This window comes from Trachemys scripta, unplaced genomic scaffold, assembly GCF_013100865.1.
Source record: "Trachemys scripta elegans isolate TJP31775 unplaced genomic scaffold, CAS_Tse_1.0 scaffold_26, whole genome shotgun sequence".
Lineage (NCBI taxonomy): Eukaryota > Metazoa > Chordata > Testudines > Emydidae > Trachemys > Trachemys scripta.
Genome location: NW_023260511.1, coordinates 772,051 through 792,611, shown reverse-complemented (window position 1 = coordinate 792,611; position 20,561 = coordinate 772,051). Strand labels below are relative to the sequence as shown.

General features: G+C 41.9%; 1 long non-coding RNA gene across 2 annotated transcripts; it reads left to right on the top strand.

Moving 5' to 3' along the window:
- The first annotated feature begins 4,298 nt into the window (after positions 1-4,298).
- On the top strand, positions 4,299-14,390 carry LOC117870363. 2 transcript variants are annotated; one of them, XR_004643971.1, is made up of 8 exons: positions 4,299-4,312; positions 5,334-5,354; positions 6,209-6,229; positions 7,786-7,806; positions 9,469-9,489; positions 11,282-11,308; positions 12,845-12,871; positions 14,370-14,390. It is a non-coding gene; the product is annotated as an uncharacterized LOC117870363 (long non-coding RNA). The 2 variants fall into 2 exon arrangements; XR_004643972.1 differs by lacking the exons at positions 11,282-11,308; positions 12,845-12,871 and having other exon boundaries at positions 14,370-14,387.
- The last annotated feature ends 6,171 nt before the right edge of the window (positions 14,391-20,561 follow it).

The following is a 20,561-nucleotide window of genomic DNA, read 5'->3' as shown; positions in this document are numbered from 1 at the left end:
GTGGGTGCTCCAGCCCCGGGGCACCCAGGGAGTCAGCGCCTATGCATCATATAAACTATGTTGGCTGTATGTCATTCTGACTGCAGGCCTGGAACAGCACAACTTCTGTAAACCCCTTTCGTCTGTGCCTTGTGACCAAGAACTCCAACTGGGGTTCGTGCTTGGGGGTACATAGACCATGCACAGCTGGAGGAGGAGCAGAGCTGGGTCAGGAGAGTTGGGAATAAGTGAAGCTGGGGATTGCAGAAACTATGTGTGACAAGTGGGCAGAGTTGATGAGAGGGTGGGAGAGCTGTGAGGTTGGGAAGCACAAAATGAATTGATGTGGGGCAGGGAGGAAGCACAGAACTAGTTGTTTTGATTTTAGGGAGAACCTGGAAACTCTGCACAGTCAGGCAGCACTTTACACCAATGTGTGAAATCTGATCTCAGCTGGGTTTTCTGGTGCTCCTGCACCAGGGGACAAAATCACCTTACTCACTATAAATATATGAGAGTCAGCAACACTTACTGTCATCCACACAATGGTGGTGACAGGAAGAGTTCAGAAGACAGGCCAAAAAACATGATTTAATCGTTTGTTTTCAGTACCATGATTATGGGGGGTTTGTTTGTGATTTTTTAACTTCTTGGTTTGAAAAAGCCATATTTGATATGCCTAGTGAAAGTGGGTGTAAAGGGAAACTGTAGCCACTGGGCATGAAAATTGCTCAGCGAGGAAGAAGAAATGTGTTAAAAATGCCTGGCTATTCAGGAAAACTGGAATTATTTGCAGATTCAGTAGAAGACTGGTCTCCTGTATTGAAAGACTGGAAGGGGACAGAATGGTTAATGGTACGGATGGTGAGAGAAAGGTGGTGTTTTTACTGAGTTTAATGGAGTCTTAAATATATAACCTGCTGCCTAGCCTATGAGCTCACATTAAACCCACAGACAAAACATCTGCTGTGTGGAGCTGTATTAATAATGGAGTTTTGGCACATTGGCAATTCCAAAGATCCTCCCCAAAAGAAATGATCTGTCCTATCTCAAAAAAAGCAAAATGGTCCATTTAGATTTTGACCATTTTTATATTTATTTTGGATAAAAAAATTAAAAGATTTTTTTTAATAAAAAGATGTTTTTAACTGAAAAATTGAAATATTTCCTTTAGAAAGTGTCATAATGAAACATTTTGATTTCTTCAGAACTTTTTTAAAGATTTTTTTTCTGACAAACAATTTAGAAAAACCAACATGAATTCCTGAAAAGTTTCAATGTTGCTGAATCTGCACATTTCACACAAAAATGTTTTCACTACAAAATTTTGCCCGGCCTGATTGTGGAAATTCTACTATATCGATTATTCCCAAAGTCATTGGTTTCTGCTTTAATAAATGGAATCCAAACAAAAATGAAACCATCCCTGAATATATGGCTGAAATAAGGCTACTAACAGAGGATTGCAAGTTTCGAGAGTGTTTAAATGTTGCATTAAGGGACCAGTTATGTCTGCAAAATAAAGTGCAACTTTACTGCCCAGTATCAACGGCAGTAGCTACGGTTGAGCTCAATCTCTTTAGATTTCCCTTTCTAAGCTAAATAAAACTGCCTCCAGCCCCCACCAACAGCTGTACTGAAATTTCTGATTCTTCGAAATTAAAATAAAATTGTCCTAGTCACCTTTATAGGCTTCCCCCCTCTCCCCCCGCCCACCCCCGCCACACACACACACTCACAAGCACTCAGCAGTCTTTGGGGGCAGGGAAAATGGAAAACAGTCAAAAGAACCTTGTATAAACTTACATATAAGTCATTGAGCAACCCAAAACAGACATCAGGAATTTGGTTAATCCACAACTCACACATAATACCGCATAGTCCACCCACCTAAAAGCCTGTTCAAAGGTTGTGTTAGATTCACTGATAGTCAAGGGATAGCTAGAGTGGCTCTCCTCTAGTGGTCTTCTCCAGTCCTGAGAAACTGTACCCAGATTTTATAAAACAACTCTGTTCCCTGGCAGCAGTGCTTGGGGAATGATATATAGCATAATGTTGGTGCTTGGTCTGATTTGAGTTCCTTTGAGCTGCTAAGGTAGCAATACAATAGGTACGCAATTGCTGTCAATTTTGCAATACACTGATGATTCTCATTGTTGTCTCCAGCCTCACATACACTAAAACATAAATTTCTGGGCAAGTTCGGTTCCCATCCATACATCAGGTGATATGGTGTATTTCCAGGATCAGTGCATTGGATTCTTCCATCCTAAATGCAGGAGTCTGCACTTGTCCTTGTTGAACCTCATCAGATTTCTATTAGCCCAGCTATCTTTTTTTCTGTACATAGTTTTTTAGTAGCTAGAATCATAGAAGATTAGGGTTGGACGAGACCTCAGGAGGTCATGTAGTCCAATGCCCCTACTCAAAGCAGAACCAACCCCAGCAAAATCATCCCAGCCAGGGATTTGTCAAGCCAGTCCTTAAAAACCTCTAAGGATGGAGATTCCACCACCTCTTTAGGTAACCCATTCCAGTGCTTCACCACCCTCCTAGTGAAATAGTTTTTCCTAATCTCCAACCTAGACCTCCCCCACTGCAACTTGAGACCATTGCTCCTTGTTCATCATCTGCCACCATTGAGAACAGCCTAGCCCCATCCTCTTTGGAAGCCACCTTCAGGTAATTGAAGGCTGCTATCAAATCCCCATCCCTCTTCTCTTCTGCAGACTAAATAATCCCAATTTCCTCGGCCTCTCCTCGTAAGCCATGTGTCCCAGCCCCCTAATCATTTTGTTGCCCTTTGCTGGACTCACTCCAATTTGTCCACATCCTTTCTGTTGTCGGGCACCCAAAACTGGATCCAATACTCCAGTTGAGGCCTAATCATCACAGAGTAGAGTGGAAGAATTTCTTCTCCTGTCTAGTTTACAACACTCCTGCTAATACAGCCCAGAATGATGTTTGAGGGTTTTTGCAACAGTGTTACACTGTAGACTCATATTTAGCTTGTGATCCACTATGACCACCCCACAGATCTCTTTCAGCAGTAGTCCTTCTTAGACTGTCATTTCCCATGTTGTATGTGTGCAGCTGATTGTTCCTTCCTAAATTGAGTTCTTTGCATTTGCCCTTATTGAGTGTTATCCTGTTTATTTCAGACCATTTCTCTGGTTTGTCCAGATTATTTTGAATTTTCATCCTATCCTCCAAAGCACTTGCAACCCCTCCCAGCTTGGTACCATGGGCAAACTTTAGAAGTGTACCCTCTATGCCATCATCTAAATAATTGATGAAGATATTGAACAGAACTGGACCCAGAACTGATCCCTGTGGGACCCCACTCGATATGTCATTCCAGCTAGACTGTGAACCACTGATAACAGCTCTCTGGGAAGGTTTTCAAACCAGTTACACATCCACCATAGAGTAGGTCCATCTAGTTTGTATTTTCCTAATTTGTTCATGAGAAGGTCATGTGAGGCAGTATCAAAATCCTTACTAAAGTAATTACATACCACATCTACCACTTCTTTCATATCCGCAAGAATTGCTACCCTGTCAAAGAATGCTATTAGGTTGGATTGACATGATTTTGTTCTTGACATGTCCATGCTGACTTACTTATCACCTTATTAACTTCTAGGTACTCAGTGCAATTCATTTAGCTCATGAGCATTTGGTATTTGCCCTACATGAGGACTAAACTTTTTTTCTGATAACAGTGTTATTTTGGCTTTCCTCCAAAGAGCTAGCAATTTCCCTGTATCCTCAAGCAATTGCAACTGTCCTACAATAATCATAGCCCTGTCAATGGACAAAAATATGATGATACAACCTATGAACTTTAGGAAAACTATTTTTTCTGTATCATGTTGCTATATCATGGAAACCTATTGGTCAAATTACCCCAAATTTGGATCTCTAACCAAGCCAGGTCCCCCAGATGGCACATCAGAATTCAAAACACTGCAAGGAGCTGGGTAGGGTTTAGGAAAGTCAAGCTATAACAGAAAGCTAGTCTAAACCTTAACTAAAGCAGACCTTGCAATCGACTATAATAACTATTACCATTTTGTGCTTTTCTACACTCTAGGGACAGCAATTTTTGCTAAAAAACAAACGAACAAACAAACAAACAAACAAACAAACAGTCTTGTTTCTTAGGGTTCTTTTTTGTTTATCTACTTAATAATATTATTCTGACATTTTAACACTGAAAAAAGAAATAAATGTTATATAAATGTTGTTACACGGATTTCCTCTTGACTTTGTTGCACAATGACACTCTATATTTTGTTTGTTTGCCTAGGGTCAAAAAGAGGGGGGAAAGGTAAGATTGCATTGACTTTTCAACAAGCAAAACTATTATTATACAACAACAAGAAGAAACCCTCCCAAATGTTTTTGATCCTCCTTACACTTAAGACTTTCCCGCTCATTGGTTAATGGAAATATAGTATTGGTTAGTAGATGGATTTTCTACTAATTTCTGCAGAGTTCTGTTAAACAATCCACCAAATCTGGAAACATATGCACACATTGAAAATATTGTTTTTTATTGTGCAAATTCATACAAAATGGAAGTGTTATTTTCTGTTTGAGCAGTTACACCAAGAGGGACAAACTTTACCCTCAGATTCACCTGTGCTTCAATGTAATTGAAGGTACAGGATCAACAGCAATGAACCATGTAGGTTCTCATCTCACCTGTGCTACCTCCCAACATAGTCTGTTACTCAGAAGTGAAACACACAGTGCAGTGATTAATGAGTGAATTGTTTCACAAGTTGAAGTTAATTTGAAGGGTTTATTAACATTATAGGAGAGAGATTGCATACTGCTATTTTTTCTATGATTAGTAAATGAAAATTTTGCTGGTAAGAAAGAAAGAAATAGCCCTCAATTTGCTGAATATGATTCTGTTCCTGCTATCAGCTAGTGTTATCAGAATTTGGTTAAAATCTGATCAGGTTTTGCTCCCAAGTTGGCTGGGTAACATTGCAAGCCTGGGAATAGTGGAACCCTGCAGCATGTCTGAAACTGGTTGCCATTTTCTGTATTTGATAGTGGGATTTTAATGGCCCTGTGGCAGGGAAACCAGGGTGCACTCAGTGTTTCTGTTGGTCTGAGGTGCGTTTTACACTTCTATTTGATAGTGGGAGGTTCTGCAGCATTTCCAGTGAGGGGAGCTGGATCAGAATATAAATTAAGGGGTGGGGTAGAATGAGAGGGTTCGGCAATGGGGGCTGAGGGATGCATGGGCAGCAATTTTTCACCCTGGGAATTGCATCTCTGTTGAAACCAATGTCTGTGAGAAAACTAAAAAGATGATTTGGTGATTTTTCTTTCAGTCCAAGTCCAAGAAGTGGAAGGTAAGTTTCCATTGCTTTCTGAACACTGACACCAAACAGAATAACGCTCCGGGAGTGATCACATATAATTACTTTCAGATGTCACTACTCAACACACAGCCATTTGTTTTCTGCTGGGTTTTCTTTCCATCCAGATCAGTTCACAGGTGGTTAATTAGGAAGGTGTGTGGCTTCTGGAGAAGGGGCAGATTCTGCCTGGCCTTGGTGCAGGTGCACAGTGTGAATGGGCAGGGAGTAAAGACCCCTCCCTCTCACGTGGTAGACTTTCAAGCCTTGTGTTCAGGGGAACACAGGCACTGCTTTGTCCCTACTCCCTTGGTGTGTACAGTGCCCCACAGGGGACAGGGACAATGGTTCTGCTCCCCCTGCAGCCCATATGCTGGATATTTTAGTAAATATGTCAGAGGAGTTTTACTTTATCAACTGAATTTATCACAGCGTGACAATAGAGCAAATGGGAAAAGGATTTTTACTGGTTACGATAGGGTAGAATTATCATCTAAACTGCACTCAAACAGCCCCGTAACCCCAGTGGTTCACTCCAGGTAGACAGGGCAGATACAGCCTTATTCTCCCCAGCCTCCAATGTCACAGAAGTCCATACTCAGGAACACCATAAGTTGAACCTTCTGTGGTTCCGAATGATGCATGTGTATTTCAGAATGATTGGCTGTAGATAATTGTGACTTTGCATGATGGATCAGGTCTCCTTCTGTCCCCTGACATGCCCTGTGCCCTGTTTGCTCCCTTTGCACTGTCTGGGCCATGGAAAGAGAAAGGAACAGTGCAGAGAATCTACCCCAAACTCCCTTTAGAAATAATAAATAAAGTTCCCATCTTGATTTTTCTTTCAGATGGAGTCCAAGTGACAGAGGGTACGTTCTCAGAATACTATTTTAAGAATGACATATTACCATATTTTCTTCAGAACTTTCATCCTAGTTCAACAGCAAGAATTTTTTTCCTTCTACCTTTTTCACTAGAACTCCCATTATACTTGCTGGAACCTAGATTAGCTCACAGGACGGCTAGTTAGCAAAGCCCATTTCTCCGAGTTTCAGAGTCTCACCCCCTCCTCCTCTCCCCATGCACTGGTGTGTGACAGAGGGAAAAACTATTTTACCTTTCCAGTGTATTTTGTTTTGTCTTATTTGGAGCTGGGTGGAGGCGGGGAGTTATGATTAATGGTTTTTTTTCCAACTTTTTTTTAAATGAAGTTTTATTAATCAGCACACGCTGTTTGCTGACGCATAATGGTCTTTAGCTCCACAAAAAACTTCCGTGTTACAAGATGGCTGCCATCTTCTTTTGTTCTCAGTATTAGTGAAGCCCCAATGCCCTCAGTTACATAGACTTTTTGCAAGGGCATCTCTCAGGCATTGCTCTCACAAGGACTGAAGGCCCAACAGAGAAGGATGCCACCTCCATGTGCCTGTTCTTCCCAGGGCTCATCTTTGAATCCTGTCACCAGAGAGGCCACTATGACATTTGTTATGGCACTTAGGACATACTTTGTAGCATTTGCCACAGCAGATTTGGTTGGGCCAGTATGGTTCTGTACCTCTTGAATTGGCTTATCATTGATGATTCAGAAAAATGCCTTAGTTAAAGTGAAGTAGGATCTCCACTCAGAAATATTTTGGCCCATTCAAAACCTTCTGTACATGGTTTATCTCATAGCATGTGTTTGAACCTAAAAATGTGTTAAATCATCATTTATGCTCATTGAGGGAATGGCAGAGCTCAATTCTGCCCTGGCAATTTTCAAGTGGCACATGGCCCCGTATGGACCCTAACAAGCTGGTGTAAATTAGTTCAGTAATGGCTCTGAGCTAATACTGTGTAAGGTTTGCCACATCATGTTCGATAAACCCAGTCTGGTTTTTGAGTCTCAGGTAGAGGTGACTCCAAATGGCATTATTCCACAGAAAAGTTCACCTCTGTAGAACCTCTGATGAACCTCTTGGTGAGGGGAGTCTGTTCATTATGATCTCACTGGCCTATATAAGAGAACAGGAACCTGAGGTAACCAAACAAAAACTCTCAAATTTTCCACCAAAATATGTCAATTTTCACCTAAAACCAAATATTTTTGGTTTGGGAAGTTTGTTTTTTTATGATAAATTCAACATTTTCAAACAGAACATTTTTGTAAAAAAAACAAAATAACAGAAAACAAAACATTTTGTTGTAATCCCGATCATCCACTGAAAAACAGTTTCAAGAGAATTTTCAACTGAGCCTAATTTCAGTCTCTGAAATTAAGCATCTAACTTATGCTTCAGGAATGTGTTGGATTACATGAAACTCGGATATGCATCCACCATCTATTTTGCCCCTTCTCAAAATATCCCAAGGACAGTCATTTTATTCTGTAGCATAAATGTGAACATAAAAATATGTACAAATCTAAATATTTGTTTTTTTTCAGAAATATCCGGGATCGTTGACAGTAAGTCTGCTTTGATGTCACACTGTTTTCACTCACAGATGATTTTATCATTATGGCTTTGTTTTGTTTCCTTGGTCCTGTGGAGAGAGACAGTCCTAGCCCTGAGGTGCTTTTGGCCTGAGAGAAAAGAATGGGATGTACAGTACAGAAGACAGTGTGTTTCACTTCCCCATCAGAGCTGTGCCCACCACCTAGGTGCCCAGCAACCTAGGACTTATCTAGATGAACAGTTAGTCCATGGCAAGATGGGTTATGAATCAATAGTGCATTAGCTGTCCTTGTGGACCCTGATAGCACACACTAACGATTCCCTAATGTGCTTTGATCTACTGTACTTTGAAGCAGGAGTAGTTGAATGTGCACTAGGGAACTGATAGTGTGTGGCAGGGGGGTCTACACAGACACTTAATACATGGCCGGCTATTGCATTATAGATTTACATCCAAGTTTGCTGTGCACTAACTATTCATCCATAGAGAACAACAAGTACATGACATAGCAGGATTTCATCCTTCGTTCCCCCTGCTTTGCATCTCCAGAGAGGGCCAAGTACATGAATTAGCCCTTTCTCCTCCCTTTGTTCTCCAAGATCTCCAGGTGCCAGGAATGGGAGGGCAGTTCCGGGGATGCATTATTTAGGAGTTTTATATTCCCAATTCTTTCCTGTGACACTGCAAGTTTGAGGGTGGGGTGAGGGGACATTAGTGGAAGTAGTGGAATATTTGTGGGAATGGGGATGGCTTGTGGGGATGGCCAGGGAGGGTGAGAGGGGACTCTACACCAGTGAACTGTTGGAGGTTCACCAGCTGAAGCAGCTATGAAACTGAGTTACTTTAATTGAATTGTCTCGTTGGAACTGACCTCCCACTTGGTAAGGCAACTCCCATCTTTTCATGTACACCTCTACCTCGATATAACGCTGTCCTCGGGAGCCAAAAAATCTCACTGCGTTATAGATGAAACCACGTTATAACAAACTTGCTTTGATCCACCGGAGTGCGCAGCCCCTCACTCCCCCCCGCCTCCCGGAGCACTGCTTTACCGCATTATATCCAAATTTGTGTTATATCGGGTCGCGTTATATCGGGGTAGAGGTGTACTGCGTATATATATCTTCCTACTGTATTTTCTACTCCATGCAGCTGATGAACTGGGTTTTTAGCCCATGAAAGCTTCTGCCCAAATAAATTTGTTAGTCTCTAAGGTGTACAAGTACTCCTCATTGTTTTTGAGTTACTAATGCCGCTCCATTGCGTTGTGGAAGGTTTTTTTGAAATATGCATGTAGCTCCATACACACCAGCACTGAAACAATGCAGTCACAATAACTACTTAGCCCTGAAGATTGAAGGACAATTTGTGATGTTACCTCGTGCTCCACACAGTGGATTGAAGCACTTTTGTGTGTGGATGCAAGTTCATTTCAATAGATTTACAAGGAGATAAATGACATTTTGTATTCAAGCCAAGACCTAAGATCTTACAGTACCTCAGTTCACACAGCTGGGCTGGTCAAGAAGATTTTTGGAACTTAATATTAATTATGTACTTGGGAATGTCTGAACTCTTTACTAGATGCAATGTGTTATGGTATTTTCCCAGGTTTTATTACAAGTGGTGTGTGAATGTACTTAAACATGAGGCTTTTTTTTTTCTTTTTCAGAAGGAAAGGACAATAAGAAGAGTAAGTTTGAATTGGTATCGGGACAGTTACATGTGGAGGGAAACTATGTGCCTTCACTAAAACAATAACATTTTACTCAGTTTAATAGTGTGGGAGGTTTATAATGTTTAATGGTTCCCAGTATAAATGGGGACAGGAACATACTGGGGACCTCTTAGCACCCTCCACAGGCATATCTACAGAAGAGGCTGAATGTGACTGATCGTGACATAGGGAGTCTGTGAAACTGATGTGCTGGGTGTACTGGGGTCAGACAGGTTTCCACTCAGATATAGGAAACAGAGTATTGCTCAGGGTGAAGAGTTTTCAATCTACTGCCAAGGAAAACTATTACTCTTTGGGCTTGTCTACATGGGGAGACTGACTGGCATAATTATTCTGGAACAGGTCCCCCTTTTGAACACTCCTCTTCTGGAGAAAAAAATGTCTTTTCCAGTTTAGCTTACTCTATTTTGGAAGTGGATTAAGCTAAACTGGAAAATACCCTTTTTCTGGAAAAGATTGTCCACAGCGGGAGTTACTGCAGAATAGCTATAGAGCTTTAAATTCATACCCTACACTTTTTTGAGATAATTTCCTTGTGTAGGCAAGTCCTTATTTGGAAAGGTTTGGCCACAAGATTTGGTAGCAAGCCATTTTGCAGGCGGGACGTGTACAAGTTCTTTGCTTGAGTTCCTGCTGGTTTTATTCACTTCTTTAGTGGAGGAGCTTGTGGAACATAAGGCTACTGTGTTTTGGTGAGACCTATGCCCCTCATGGTTGGTGAAATCTTGTGAGGGGTCCACATCCATTGTTGGTGGAGATTGTTAATATGTTCCTTAGGGAGGACAAGTAGTCTGCATCTCTTACACAGGCCTCTCTTTCTAGGCCTCTGCTTAACAATCCTTCTCTTTAAACGTACATGTTTATTAATTTGTACCTACGCCTGGATCCACAGAGGGACTGAGGGGTTGTGACACTGAGGATCACAACACACCTAGAAACTCACTGGGATAACGATGGAATCCCCATAACCCTCAGTTAGACACCTAAGCTCCCTGCAGAATGCTTGGGGAGAGATGGGCACCTTAAAATAGGATCCACAAAAGCCAGCATGATAGGAAGGGAGTCCCCCAAGTCAGACAATGGGAGACGACAATGAGAGGGGTGTGTGCTAAACCCCACTCCTCTCACAAAGACAGACATGTAAGTCCAGGCCTCATGGAAGTGTCAATGTCTGTTTGCAATCTGCAACCAGTTCTAGCTCTGCTCTATAGTACAGACTGACCTTGGTATTACTATGTCGCTCAGCGGTCTGAATAATCCAATTCCCTGAGAAATGTAGTTAAATTGACCTAACTGCCCCCTATGCACAGCACTATGTTGAGGGGAGGGCTTCTGCTGCTGACACAGCTATTGCCTATCATGCTATGTCTACACTACCACTTACATTAGTATAACTTACGTCGCTCAAGGGTGTTGGTGTCCCACCAACACAGCTACCACTGCTCACTGGGGGAGGATTAATTATGTCGATGGGAGAGCTCTCTCCTGTTGGCATAGAGCAGCTACACTAGAGATCGTACAGTGGCACAGCTACATTGGTATAGCTGAGCAGCTGTAAGATCTCTCGTGTAGACATAGCCTTAGGGAGGTGGATTGACTATACCCCTGCGAGAGCTTTCTGCCATCAGCCTAGAGCATCTTCATTACAGTGCTAGAAGTGCAGCCTTTTAAGTGTGTGGGCATGGAGCTGAGAAGAACTTCTGTTTAGTCAATGAGAAATGTTCTCTCTTTCTTTCTCTTCATACAGGTGGGAAAGAAAAGCATAATGAAGAAGGTAAGGTTTCTCAGTATCCTACTTGCCCTTCAGCCAAGTCAAACCTCACTCGGTCATATGGAGAGAAGAAAAAGAAGAAGGCAGATAGATATTTTGTATGCCAGTTGAAGACATCTGCCACTGCAGTGGAAGGAGGTGCTTTATGGGAGTATTGAGCTTTTAACAGAGTGAATCCCTCTGGAACTGGAGATGCATCCATGTTGCTAATTTTCAAACTATTTTACTGGATTAGGTTGCTAATTGTAGAAAGTTGCTTTCTTCAAACACACACATGGTTTATAGCTCTTTGTCAGCAATAATGTTGACACATTGGAGAGAGTCCAGGAGAAAACAGCAAAACTAATAGGTTTAGAAAACCTGATCTATCAGTAATGATTTTAAAAATTGGGCAGGTTTACTCATGAGAAAAGAAGACTGAGGGCGTACCTGATAACAGTCTTGAAATATATTATAGGTTTTTTTAAAGAGGACAATGTATTGTTCTCCCTGTCCTTCTTGCAGCACAAGAAGTAATGGGCTTACTCTGCAACAAGGGAGATTCGGGTTCTGTACTAGGAGAAACTTTCTAACTAAAAGAGTAATTAAGCTCTGGAGTAGGCTTCCAAGGGAGGTTGTAGAATTCCCATCATTGGAGGTTTTTAAGAACAGGTTGGACAAGCACATGTCAGGGATGATAAAGGTTTACTTGGCCCTGCCTCAGCTGAGGGAGCTGGACTAGATGACCTCCTGAGGTCCTTTTCAGCTCTACATTTCTATGATCAATGATAAAATGTGATATTAGCATAGCCTGCTATGTGACAGAATCCAACTTTCAGGAGCATTAAGGCCTCTAGGGATCTGGAGAAACTCCAGTTTAAGCACTTTTTGGGGGACTACAGCGAAGGGGACTCAATGCCAAATATGATGTACAAATGAGGGGATGTGAGGCTCAGCTTTGCATTTCCGCAATTCTTAGTTTCCCAGTTCTTAGTTTCCCACATTCTGAGCCAGTCTAGTGCCCCCTCCCTGAGGGTTACTCTAGTTACAACAGCTGCCATTGCCTCCACAGGACTGATGCAGCAGTTGGAGACTGGTGGGAAAACAAACCCCTGGCCATGCTCCGACTATCACGAACACACCCCCTAGTGAAGCACTCAAGGTTCGGGATGGTGTAGCAGACACTATGCTGGCTCTGTGTTATCGGAGGATCCTCCTACAATGGGCCAAACCTCCTTCAGCTGTCAGCCTTGTGCTGAGGGCTCAGCATAGAGCAGCCACACCACAAGGAATAATCTGGGTCTGTGTTGAGAATCTGCAGAATGGCCCCGCTTGGCAAAAGTCATTGACTTTAAGGCCCAGTTATGTTGAAGAGACATAAGAATGAGGGTAACAGGTCTTATTGTTTCCTGATCTTTCTATTTCCTTTCACTCCAGTGCAACTGGAGCTGGCCATTACAGAGATCCAAGGGGTGCGGGAAAGGTGGGGTATTATGGAAATTGGAAAATTCATAAGAACATTAAACTTTTCTGATCCTGTTACTGCCTTTTCCCCCCCAGAACTACAAACTCTTAGGTCTGAAGTAGGTAAGAAAAAATGAAACTTTCATCCAAGTTCAACAGCAAGAATTTTTTTTCTTCTACCTTTTTCACTAGAACTCTCATTATACTTCCTGGAACCTAGATTAGCTCACAGGAGGGTTAGTTAGCAGAGCCCATATCTCTGAGTTTCAGAGCCCCCACCCCCTTCCCGACATGCATTGGTGTGTGACAGAGGGGGAAACTATTTCACCTTTCCAGTGTATTTTGTTTTATTTATTGGGAGTTTGGGGGAGGCGGGGAGTGACGATTAATGTGGTTTTTTTATGACTTTTTTTCTAAATGAAAATGTATTTATCAGCACGTTGTTTGCTGAAGGATAATGGTCTTTAACTCCACAAAGAACTTCCCTGTTACAAGATGGCTGCCATCTTCCCTTGTTCTCAGTATTAGTGAAGTCCCAGTTCCCTCAGTTACAGAGACTTTTTGCACAGGGCATCTCTCACTCATTGCTTTCACAAGGACTGAAGGCCCAACAGAGATGGATGCCATCTCCATGTGCCTGTTCTTCCCAGGGCTCATCTTTGCATCCTGTCATGAGAGAAACCACCGTGACATTTGTTATGGCACTTAGGACATACTTTGTAGCATTAGCCACAGCAGATTTGGTTGGGCCAGTATGGTTCTGTACCTCTTGAATTGGCTTATCATTGATGATTCAGAAAAATGCCTTAGTTAAAGTGAAGTAGGATCTGCACCCAAAAATATTTTGGGCCCATTCAAAACCTTCAGTATGTGGTTTATCTCATAGCATGTGTCTGAAACTAAAAATGTGTTTAATCATCATTTATTCTCATTGAGGGAATGGCAGAGCTCAACTCTGCTCTGGCAAATTCCAAGTGGCACATGGCTCCATAGGGACCCTAACCAACTGGTGTAAATTAGTTCAGTAATGGCTGTGAGCTGATACTGTGTAGGGTTTGCCACATCATGTTTGATAAACCCAGTCTGGTTTTTGAGTCTCAAGTAGAGGTGGATCCAAATTGCATTTTTTCCATAGAAAAATTCACCTCTGTAGAACCTCTGATGAAACTCTTGGTGAGGGGAGTCTGTTAATTATGATCTCACTGGTCCATATAAGAGAATGGGAACCTGAGGTTACCAAACAAAAACTCTCAAATTTTCCACCAAAATATGTCAATTTTCACCTAAAACCAAATATATTAGGTTTGGGATGTTTGCTTTTTTATGATAAATTAACATTTTCTGTGTTAAGCAGAAATTAAAAAAAAATGTTGTAAACCCAATCATCCATTGAAAAATGGTTTCAAGAGAATTTTCAACTCAACCTAATTTCAGTCTCTGAAATTAAGCATCTAACTGATGCTTCAGAAATGTGTTGGATTATAGGAAACTGGAATATGCAGCCACGATCTATTTTGCCCCTTCTCAAAATGTCCCAAGGACAGTCATTTTATTCTGTAGCATAAAAGTGAACATAAAAATATGTACAAATTTAAACATTTGGATTTTTTTTCTTTTTCAGAAATACCCGAGATCGTTGATAGTAAGTTTGCTTTGATGTCACACCATTTTAACTCACAGATGAGTTTCACTCTCAGATGATTTTATCATTATGGCTTTGTTTTTCTGAGATAGTCTCCTCGATCCTGCAGATAGAGACAGTCTACTCCCTGAGGTGCTTTCTGCTTGAAAGAAAAGAATGGGATATACTGTACAGAAGACAATGTGTTGCACTTCCCCATCAGAGCTGTGCCCACCAACGGGTTGGCCACCTAGGACTTGTCTAGATGAATAGCTAGTGCATAGGAAGCTGGGTTATGAATCAATAGTGCATTAGCTGTCCTTGTGGACCCTGCTGGCACACACTAATGATTCACTAGTGTGCTTTGTTCTACTCTGCTTTGAAGCAGGATTAGTTGAATGTACACTAGAGAACTGATAGTGTGCAGCATGAGGGTCTACACAGACACTTAATACATGGCCAGCTATTGCATTGTAGATTTACACCCAAGTTTGCTGTGCACTAATTATTCATCTAGACAGTACAACCAATACATGACTGAGCAGGAGTCTATCCTTCCTTCCCCCTACTTTGCATCTCCAGAGAGGGCCAAGAACATGAATTAGCCCTTTCTCCTCCCATGGTCCCTTTGTTCTCTAGGACCTGTAGTTGCCACAAATGGGAGAGCAGTTCAGGGGACACATTATTTAGGGGTTTTATGTTCCTCACTCTTTCCTGTGACACTTCATGTTTGAGGGTGGGGTGATGGGACATTAATGGTAGTAGGGGACTATTTGTGGGGATGGGGATGTCTTGTGGGGATGGCCAGGGGGGGGGGGGGGGGAGGGGACTCTACACCAGTGAACTGTTGGAAGTTCACCAGATGAAGCAGCTGTGAAACTGCCAACAAAATCTATTACTCTTTGGGCTCGTCTACATGGGGAGATTGACAGGCATAATTATTCTGGAACAGCTCCCCCTTTTGGACACTCGTCTTCTGGAAAAAAATGTCTTTTCCAGTTTAGTTTACTCTATTTTGGAAGTGGATTAAGCTAAACTGGAAAAGACCTTTTTTCTGGAAAAGATTGTCCACAGCGGGAGTTACTGCAGAATATCTATAGACGTTTAAATTCATATGCTACACTTTTTTGAAATAACTTCCTCATGTAGGCAAGCCCTTATTTGGAAAGGTTTGGCCACAAGATTTGGTAGCAAGACATTCTGCAGGTGGGACATGTACAAGTTCTTTGCTCGAGTTTCTGCTGGTTTTATTCACTTCTTGTGGAACATAAGGCTACTGTGTTTTGGTGAGACCTATGCTCCTCATGGTTGGTGAAATCTTGTGAGGGGTCCACATCCATTGTTTGTGGGGATTGTTTATATGTTCCTTAGGGAGGACAATTGGCCTGAATCTCTTGCACAGGCCTCTCTTTCTAGGCCTCTGCTTAACAACCTTTGTCTTTACACTTACATGTTTATTAATTTGTACCTACGCCTGGATTCAAAAAGGGACATAGGGGTTGTGACACTGAGCATCACAACACCTAATTTTATGCACCTAGAAACTCACTGGGATAATGATGAAATCCCCATAACCCTCAGTTAGGCACCTAAGCTCCCTGCACAATGCTTGGGGAGACATAGGCACCTTAAAATAGGTTCCACAAAAGCCAGCATGATAGTCAGGGAGTCACCTAAACCAGACAATGGGAGACGACAATGAGAGGGGTGTGTGTTAAACCCCTCTCCTCTCACAAAGACAGGCATGTAAGTCCAAGCTTTAAGGAGGTGTCAAGGTCTGTTTGCAATCTGCAGCCAGCTCTAGCTGTGCTCTACACTACAGACTGACCTTGGTATTACTATGTTGCTCAGCGGTGTGAATAATCCAGACCCCTGAGCGCCATAGTTAAACTGACCTAACCGCCCCCTGTGCACAGCGCTATGTGGAGGGGAGATCTTCTGCTGCTGACACAGCTACTGCCTCTCACACTACGTCTACACTGCCACTTACATTGATATAATTATGTCGCTCAAGGGTGTTGGTGTCCCATCAACATAGCTACCACCACTCACTGGGGGAGGATTAATTATGTCGATGGGAGAGCTCTCTCCTGTTGGCGAAGAGCAGCTACACTTCAGATCTTACAGCAGCACAGCTGCATTGGTATAGCTGAGCAGCTGTAAGATCTCTAGTGTAGACATAGCCTTAGGGAGGTGGATTAACTATACCCCTGCGAGAGTTTTCTGTCATCAGCCTCGAGTGTCTTCGTTACAGTGCTAGAGCTGCAGTCTTTTAAGTGTAGACCTGCCCCTAGGCACAGACACTGTTTGTTGCAAGGAACACCACAGGAGGAGATAATAGCAGCTCACACATTACTTTTAGCCCAGTGGTTAGTGCACTCACCTGGAATGTGGGATACCCAAGTTCAATTCCTGCTTCTTCCAAATGGGGAAAAAGGATTTGAATTGGGGACTCCTATCTTTCAGATGAGTGTTGTAACCACTATGCTATGGGATATTCTGACATGGTGCTCTCTCAATCTCTCCTGGTGCAGCTGCTCCACTTTGGATAATTAATTAAAATAGTCACTGGGCCAGAGAGAGAGAGAACCTGGTGGTTAGGAACATGGGAGACCCAGGGGCCAGTCCCCTTGTTCCATACAAAGAGGCTACAATAAGAAATGAACATCATGGCAAAAAAAGGAACTCTGAGTGGATTCCTCCTCAATATATTTTGCCATTGTTGTTTCTTTTTTACTATTTTCTGTCTATCCAAAACATTCAGCAAATGAACAGAAATCCATTTTCATTTCGGGTCTGGAAAAAATTTCCTCTGAAATCTGTGTCTCAAAATAGGCCTCAGCCACCTTTCATATTCCCCTTGGTGGAAAGCCACCCACTCCCCACCCCCAGAAAGAAAGAGAGAGAGAGAGAGAGAGAGAGAGAGAGATGAAGGACTTAATCTTAGAAATATGGGAACAACATTTTTTTCTTTAATAATCTTTTTTTTATTTATCTCACGGGATATGTTTGAACTCCAGAAACAGGTAACANTCTCTTTTATTTATCTCACGGGATATGTTTGAACTCCAGAAACAGGTAACGTGTAGGATCTCTAAAGCAGTGGTAATGCTCAGCATTTCCTCTATTGCAGTAACAAGGGGAGTTTTACAGTTGGGAGCTGAGTCTGGCTGGGCATTTTTTAGAATGGACTTCACCAGGGTGTCAGATTGGAGTTTGCCATTAATCTCTTGAATGGGTTCAATATTAGGCATGTTGGGAGAGTGTATGTGTGTGAGCATGGAGCCGAGAAGAACTTCTATTTAGCCAATGAGAAATGTTCTCTCTATCTTTCTCTTCATACAGGTGGGAAAGAAAAGCATAATGAAGAAGGTAAGGTTTCCCAGTATCCTACTTGCCCTTCAGCCAGGTCAAACCTCACTCCGTCATATGGAGAGAAGAAAAAGAAGAAGGCTGTGACGTTATGAGTATAATATAATATCTCATTGAAAAGTGACAGGGCCAGAAAGAGTTAATTAACTCACTGATTGACCTGACCTATAGTGAACCTAGACTGGTTAGGAAGATATGTAAATGAATAGAGTTTGAAATGTAAGGCTGCATTGTTAGAGATCTCAAGGATAGATGTTTGTTCAAGTCTTGTGATGTAAGCAAACAAGTGGGGAAGTGGAGTACCAGGTGGTGATGACTTTCTCCGCTCTTCCATTACTTGAAGCTGAAGTTTGGTCATCTCCTGTTCAGCAGCCAGCAGTTCCAAACGCCCCTTACGAGCTTTTTCTTGTCTCTCTTCAGCCTCCTTCTTTCTTTTATCAGCTTCTTTCTCTCTCTCAGCAGCCTCTTTTTCTCTCTCGGCAGCCTCTTTTTCTAATTCGGCTATTTTTTGCTTTTCCAGCAATCAAAGATCTGCTAGTTTCTGTTCATGCTTCAGTTGCAGTTTATTTGCTGCCTTTTTCATTCTAATTGCTTCTGCAGTTTCAGTAGTATCAGGTAAGGAATGTGCTCTTGCCTCCAGATCACTGGCCATTAACAGCTCTCTCAGTTCTTGATTTGTAGCTTTCTTTCTAAAGCTTATTCCCTTTTCTGAACACAAATTTTCCAGGGCTTTTTTGTCAGGACCCTCATATACTCTTTGCTCATCCATTGCAACTGCTCTTTAACCAACCAAACTCTCAATACCAAAATGCAAATTTGGGTAGCGTGAGGTTCTTACCCAAAGCTTAATTGACCTGGTTCTGTGGATCCTTACATGACTACGCCACTGTGACGGTGCCGCCCGTGGGAGCCAGCTGAGGTCAGTCAATCAGGGTCAACTGCAAACAGAACAGGTCAGACAGACCCCAAAAGCTGGTGGTTATTCCAATACTTAGATCTACCAAGCCAGCACAAAACAGTTTCTATAGTACCTCACTGGTTACTCAGAAGTTCAAACAACGCAGTTCCTTTAAAGTACCCAGCCTCAGGCCTCCATCCAGACACACCTGTCAGATATGATGATGATTACTGAAAATCTTACTTCATCATATAAAAGAAAAGGTTCTTCCAATCCCAAAGTATCAGCCACATATCCAGGTTCAATTATAACTCAGATCTTACCCAAAATACACGCTAATAGCCAATTCTTATTAACTAAGCTAAAATTTATTTAAAAAGAAAAGAGAGAGTGTTGCTTAAAAGATCAATATACATACAGACTTGAATTCAATTCTTGAGGTTCAGATACATAGCAGAGGTGAGCTTGTAGTTGCCAAAAGTCCTTTCAGAAGTAGTCCATAGGTTATAGTCCAGTGTCCATATTCAGGGTGGCTCCAGTTAGTAACCGGGGATCTCAATCTTTGTGGCTTAAGGTTTCCCCCTCTTGAAACCCAAAGCAGATCTGAGATGAAGAAGGATTATGTCCCACCATTCTTGTACATTTCCAGCAGCCTTTCTGCCTGAGAAAACAATAGGCCTAACTCTCCTTCTTCCAAAGATCCTGGCAATTAGCACAGGGTAATTTATCCATTAAACAGTTCAGATACAGGTTACCACAACCTTCAAAGAGACATATAGACAATAATACTATTTCTCTCAAGTATCATCATAAATGTTAATATTCCTTTTTTGATCTTTGAATTTAAAAGTATAGCAATAGACAAGACTTGTTTGCTTACCTCACAAGACCTGAGCAAACATCTACCCTTGAGACCTCTAACAATGCAGACTTACCTTTCAAAGCTCTATTCATTTACATATCTTCCTAACCAGTCTAGGTTTACTATAGGTCAGGTCAGTCTGTGAGTTAATTAACTCTTTCTGGCCCTGTCACCTTTCAATGAGATATTATATTATACTCACAACATCACAAAGGCAAATAGATATTTTGTATGCCAGTTGAAGGCATCTGCCACTGCAGCGGAAGGAGGTGCTTAATGGGAGTATTGAGCTTTTAACAAAGTGAATCCCTCTGGAACTGGAGATGCATCCGTGTTGCTAATTTTCAAACTATTTTGCTGGATTAGGTTGCTAATTGTAGAATGTTGCTTTCTTCAAACACACACATGGTTTAAACCTCTTTGTCAGCATTCATGTTGACACATTGGAGAGAGTCTAGGAGAGAACAGCAAAACTAATAGGTTTAGAAAACCTGACCTATGAGTAAAGGTTTAAAAAATTGGGCAGGTTTATTCATGAGAAAAGAAGACTGAGGGCGTACCTGATAACAGTCTTGAAATATAGTATAGGTTTTTATAAAGAGGACAATCTATCATTCTCCCTGTCCTTCTTGCAGCACAAGAAGTAATGGGCTTACTCTGCAACAAGGGAGATTCGGGTTCCATATTAGGAGAAACTTTCTAACTACAAGGGTAATTAAGCTCTGGAGTAGGCTTCCAAGGGAGGTTGTGGAATTCCCATCGTTGGAGGTTTTTAAGAACAGGTTGGACAAGGACATGTCAGGGTTGGTAAAGGTTTATTTGGCCCTGACTCAGCTGAGGAAGCTGGACTACATGACCTCTTGAGGTCCCTTTCAGCTCTACATTTCTATGATCAATGATAAAATGTGGCATTAGCATAGCCTGCTATGTGACAGAATCCAACTTTCAGGAGCATTAAGACCTCTAGGGATCTGGAGAAACTACAGTTTAAGCACTTTTTTTCTTTGGCTACAGCGAAGGAGTAGGAGACTCCTTCATGCCAAATATGATGTACAAATGA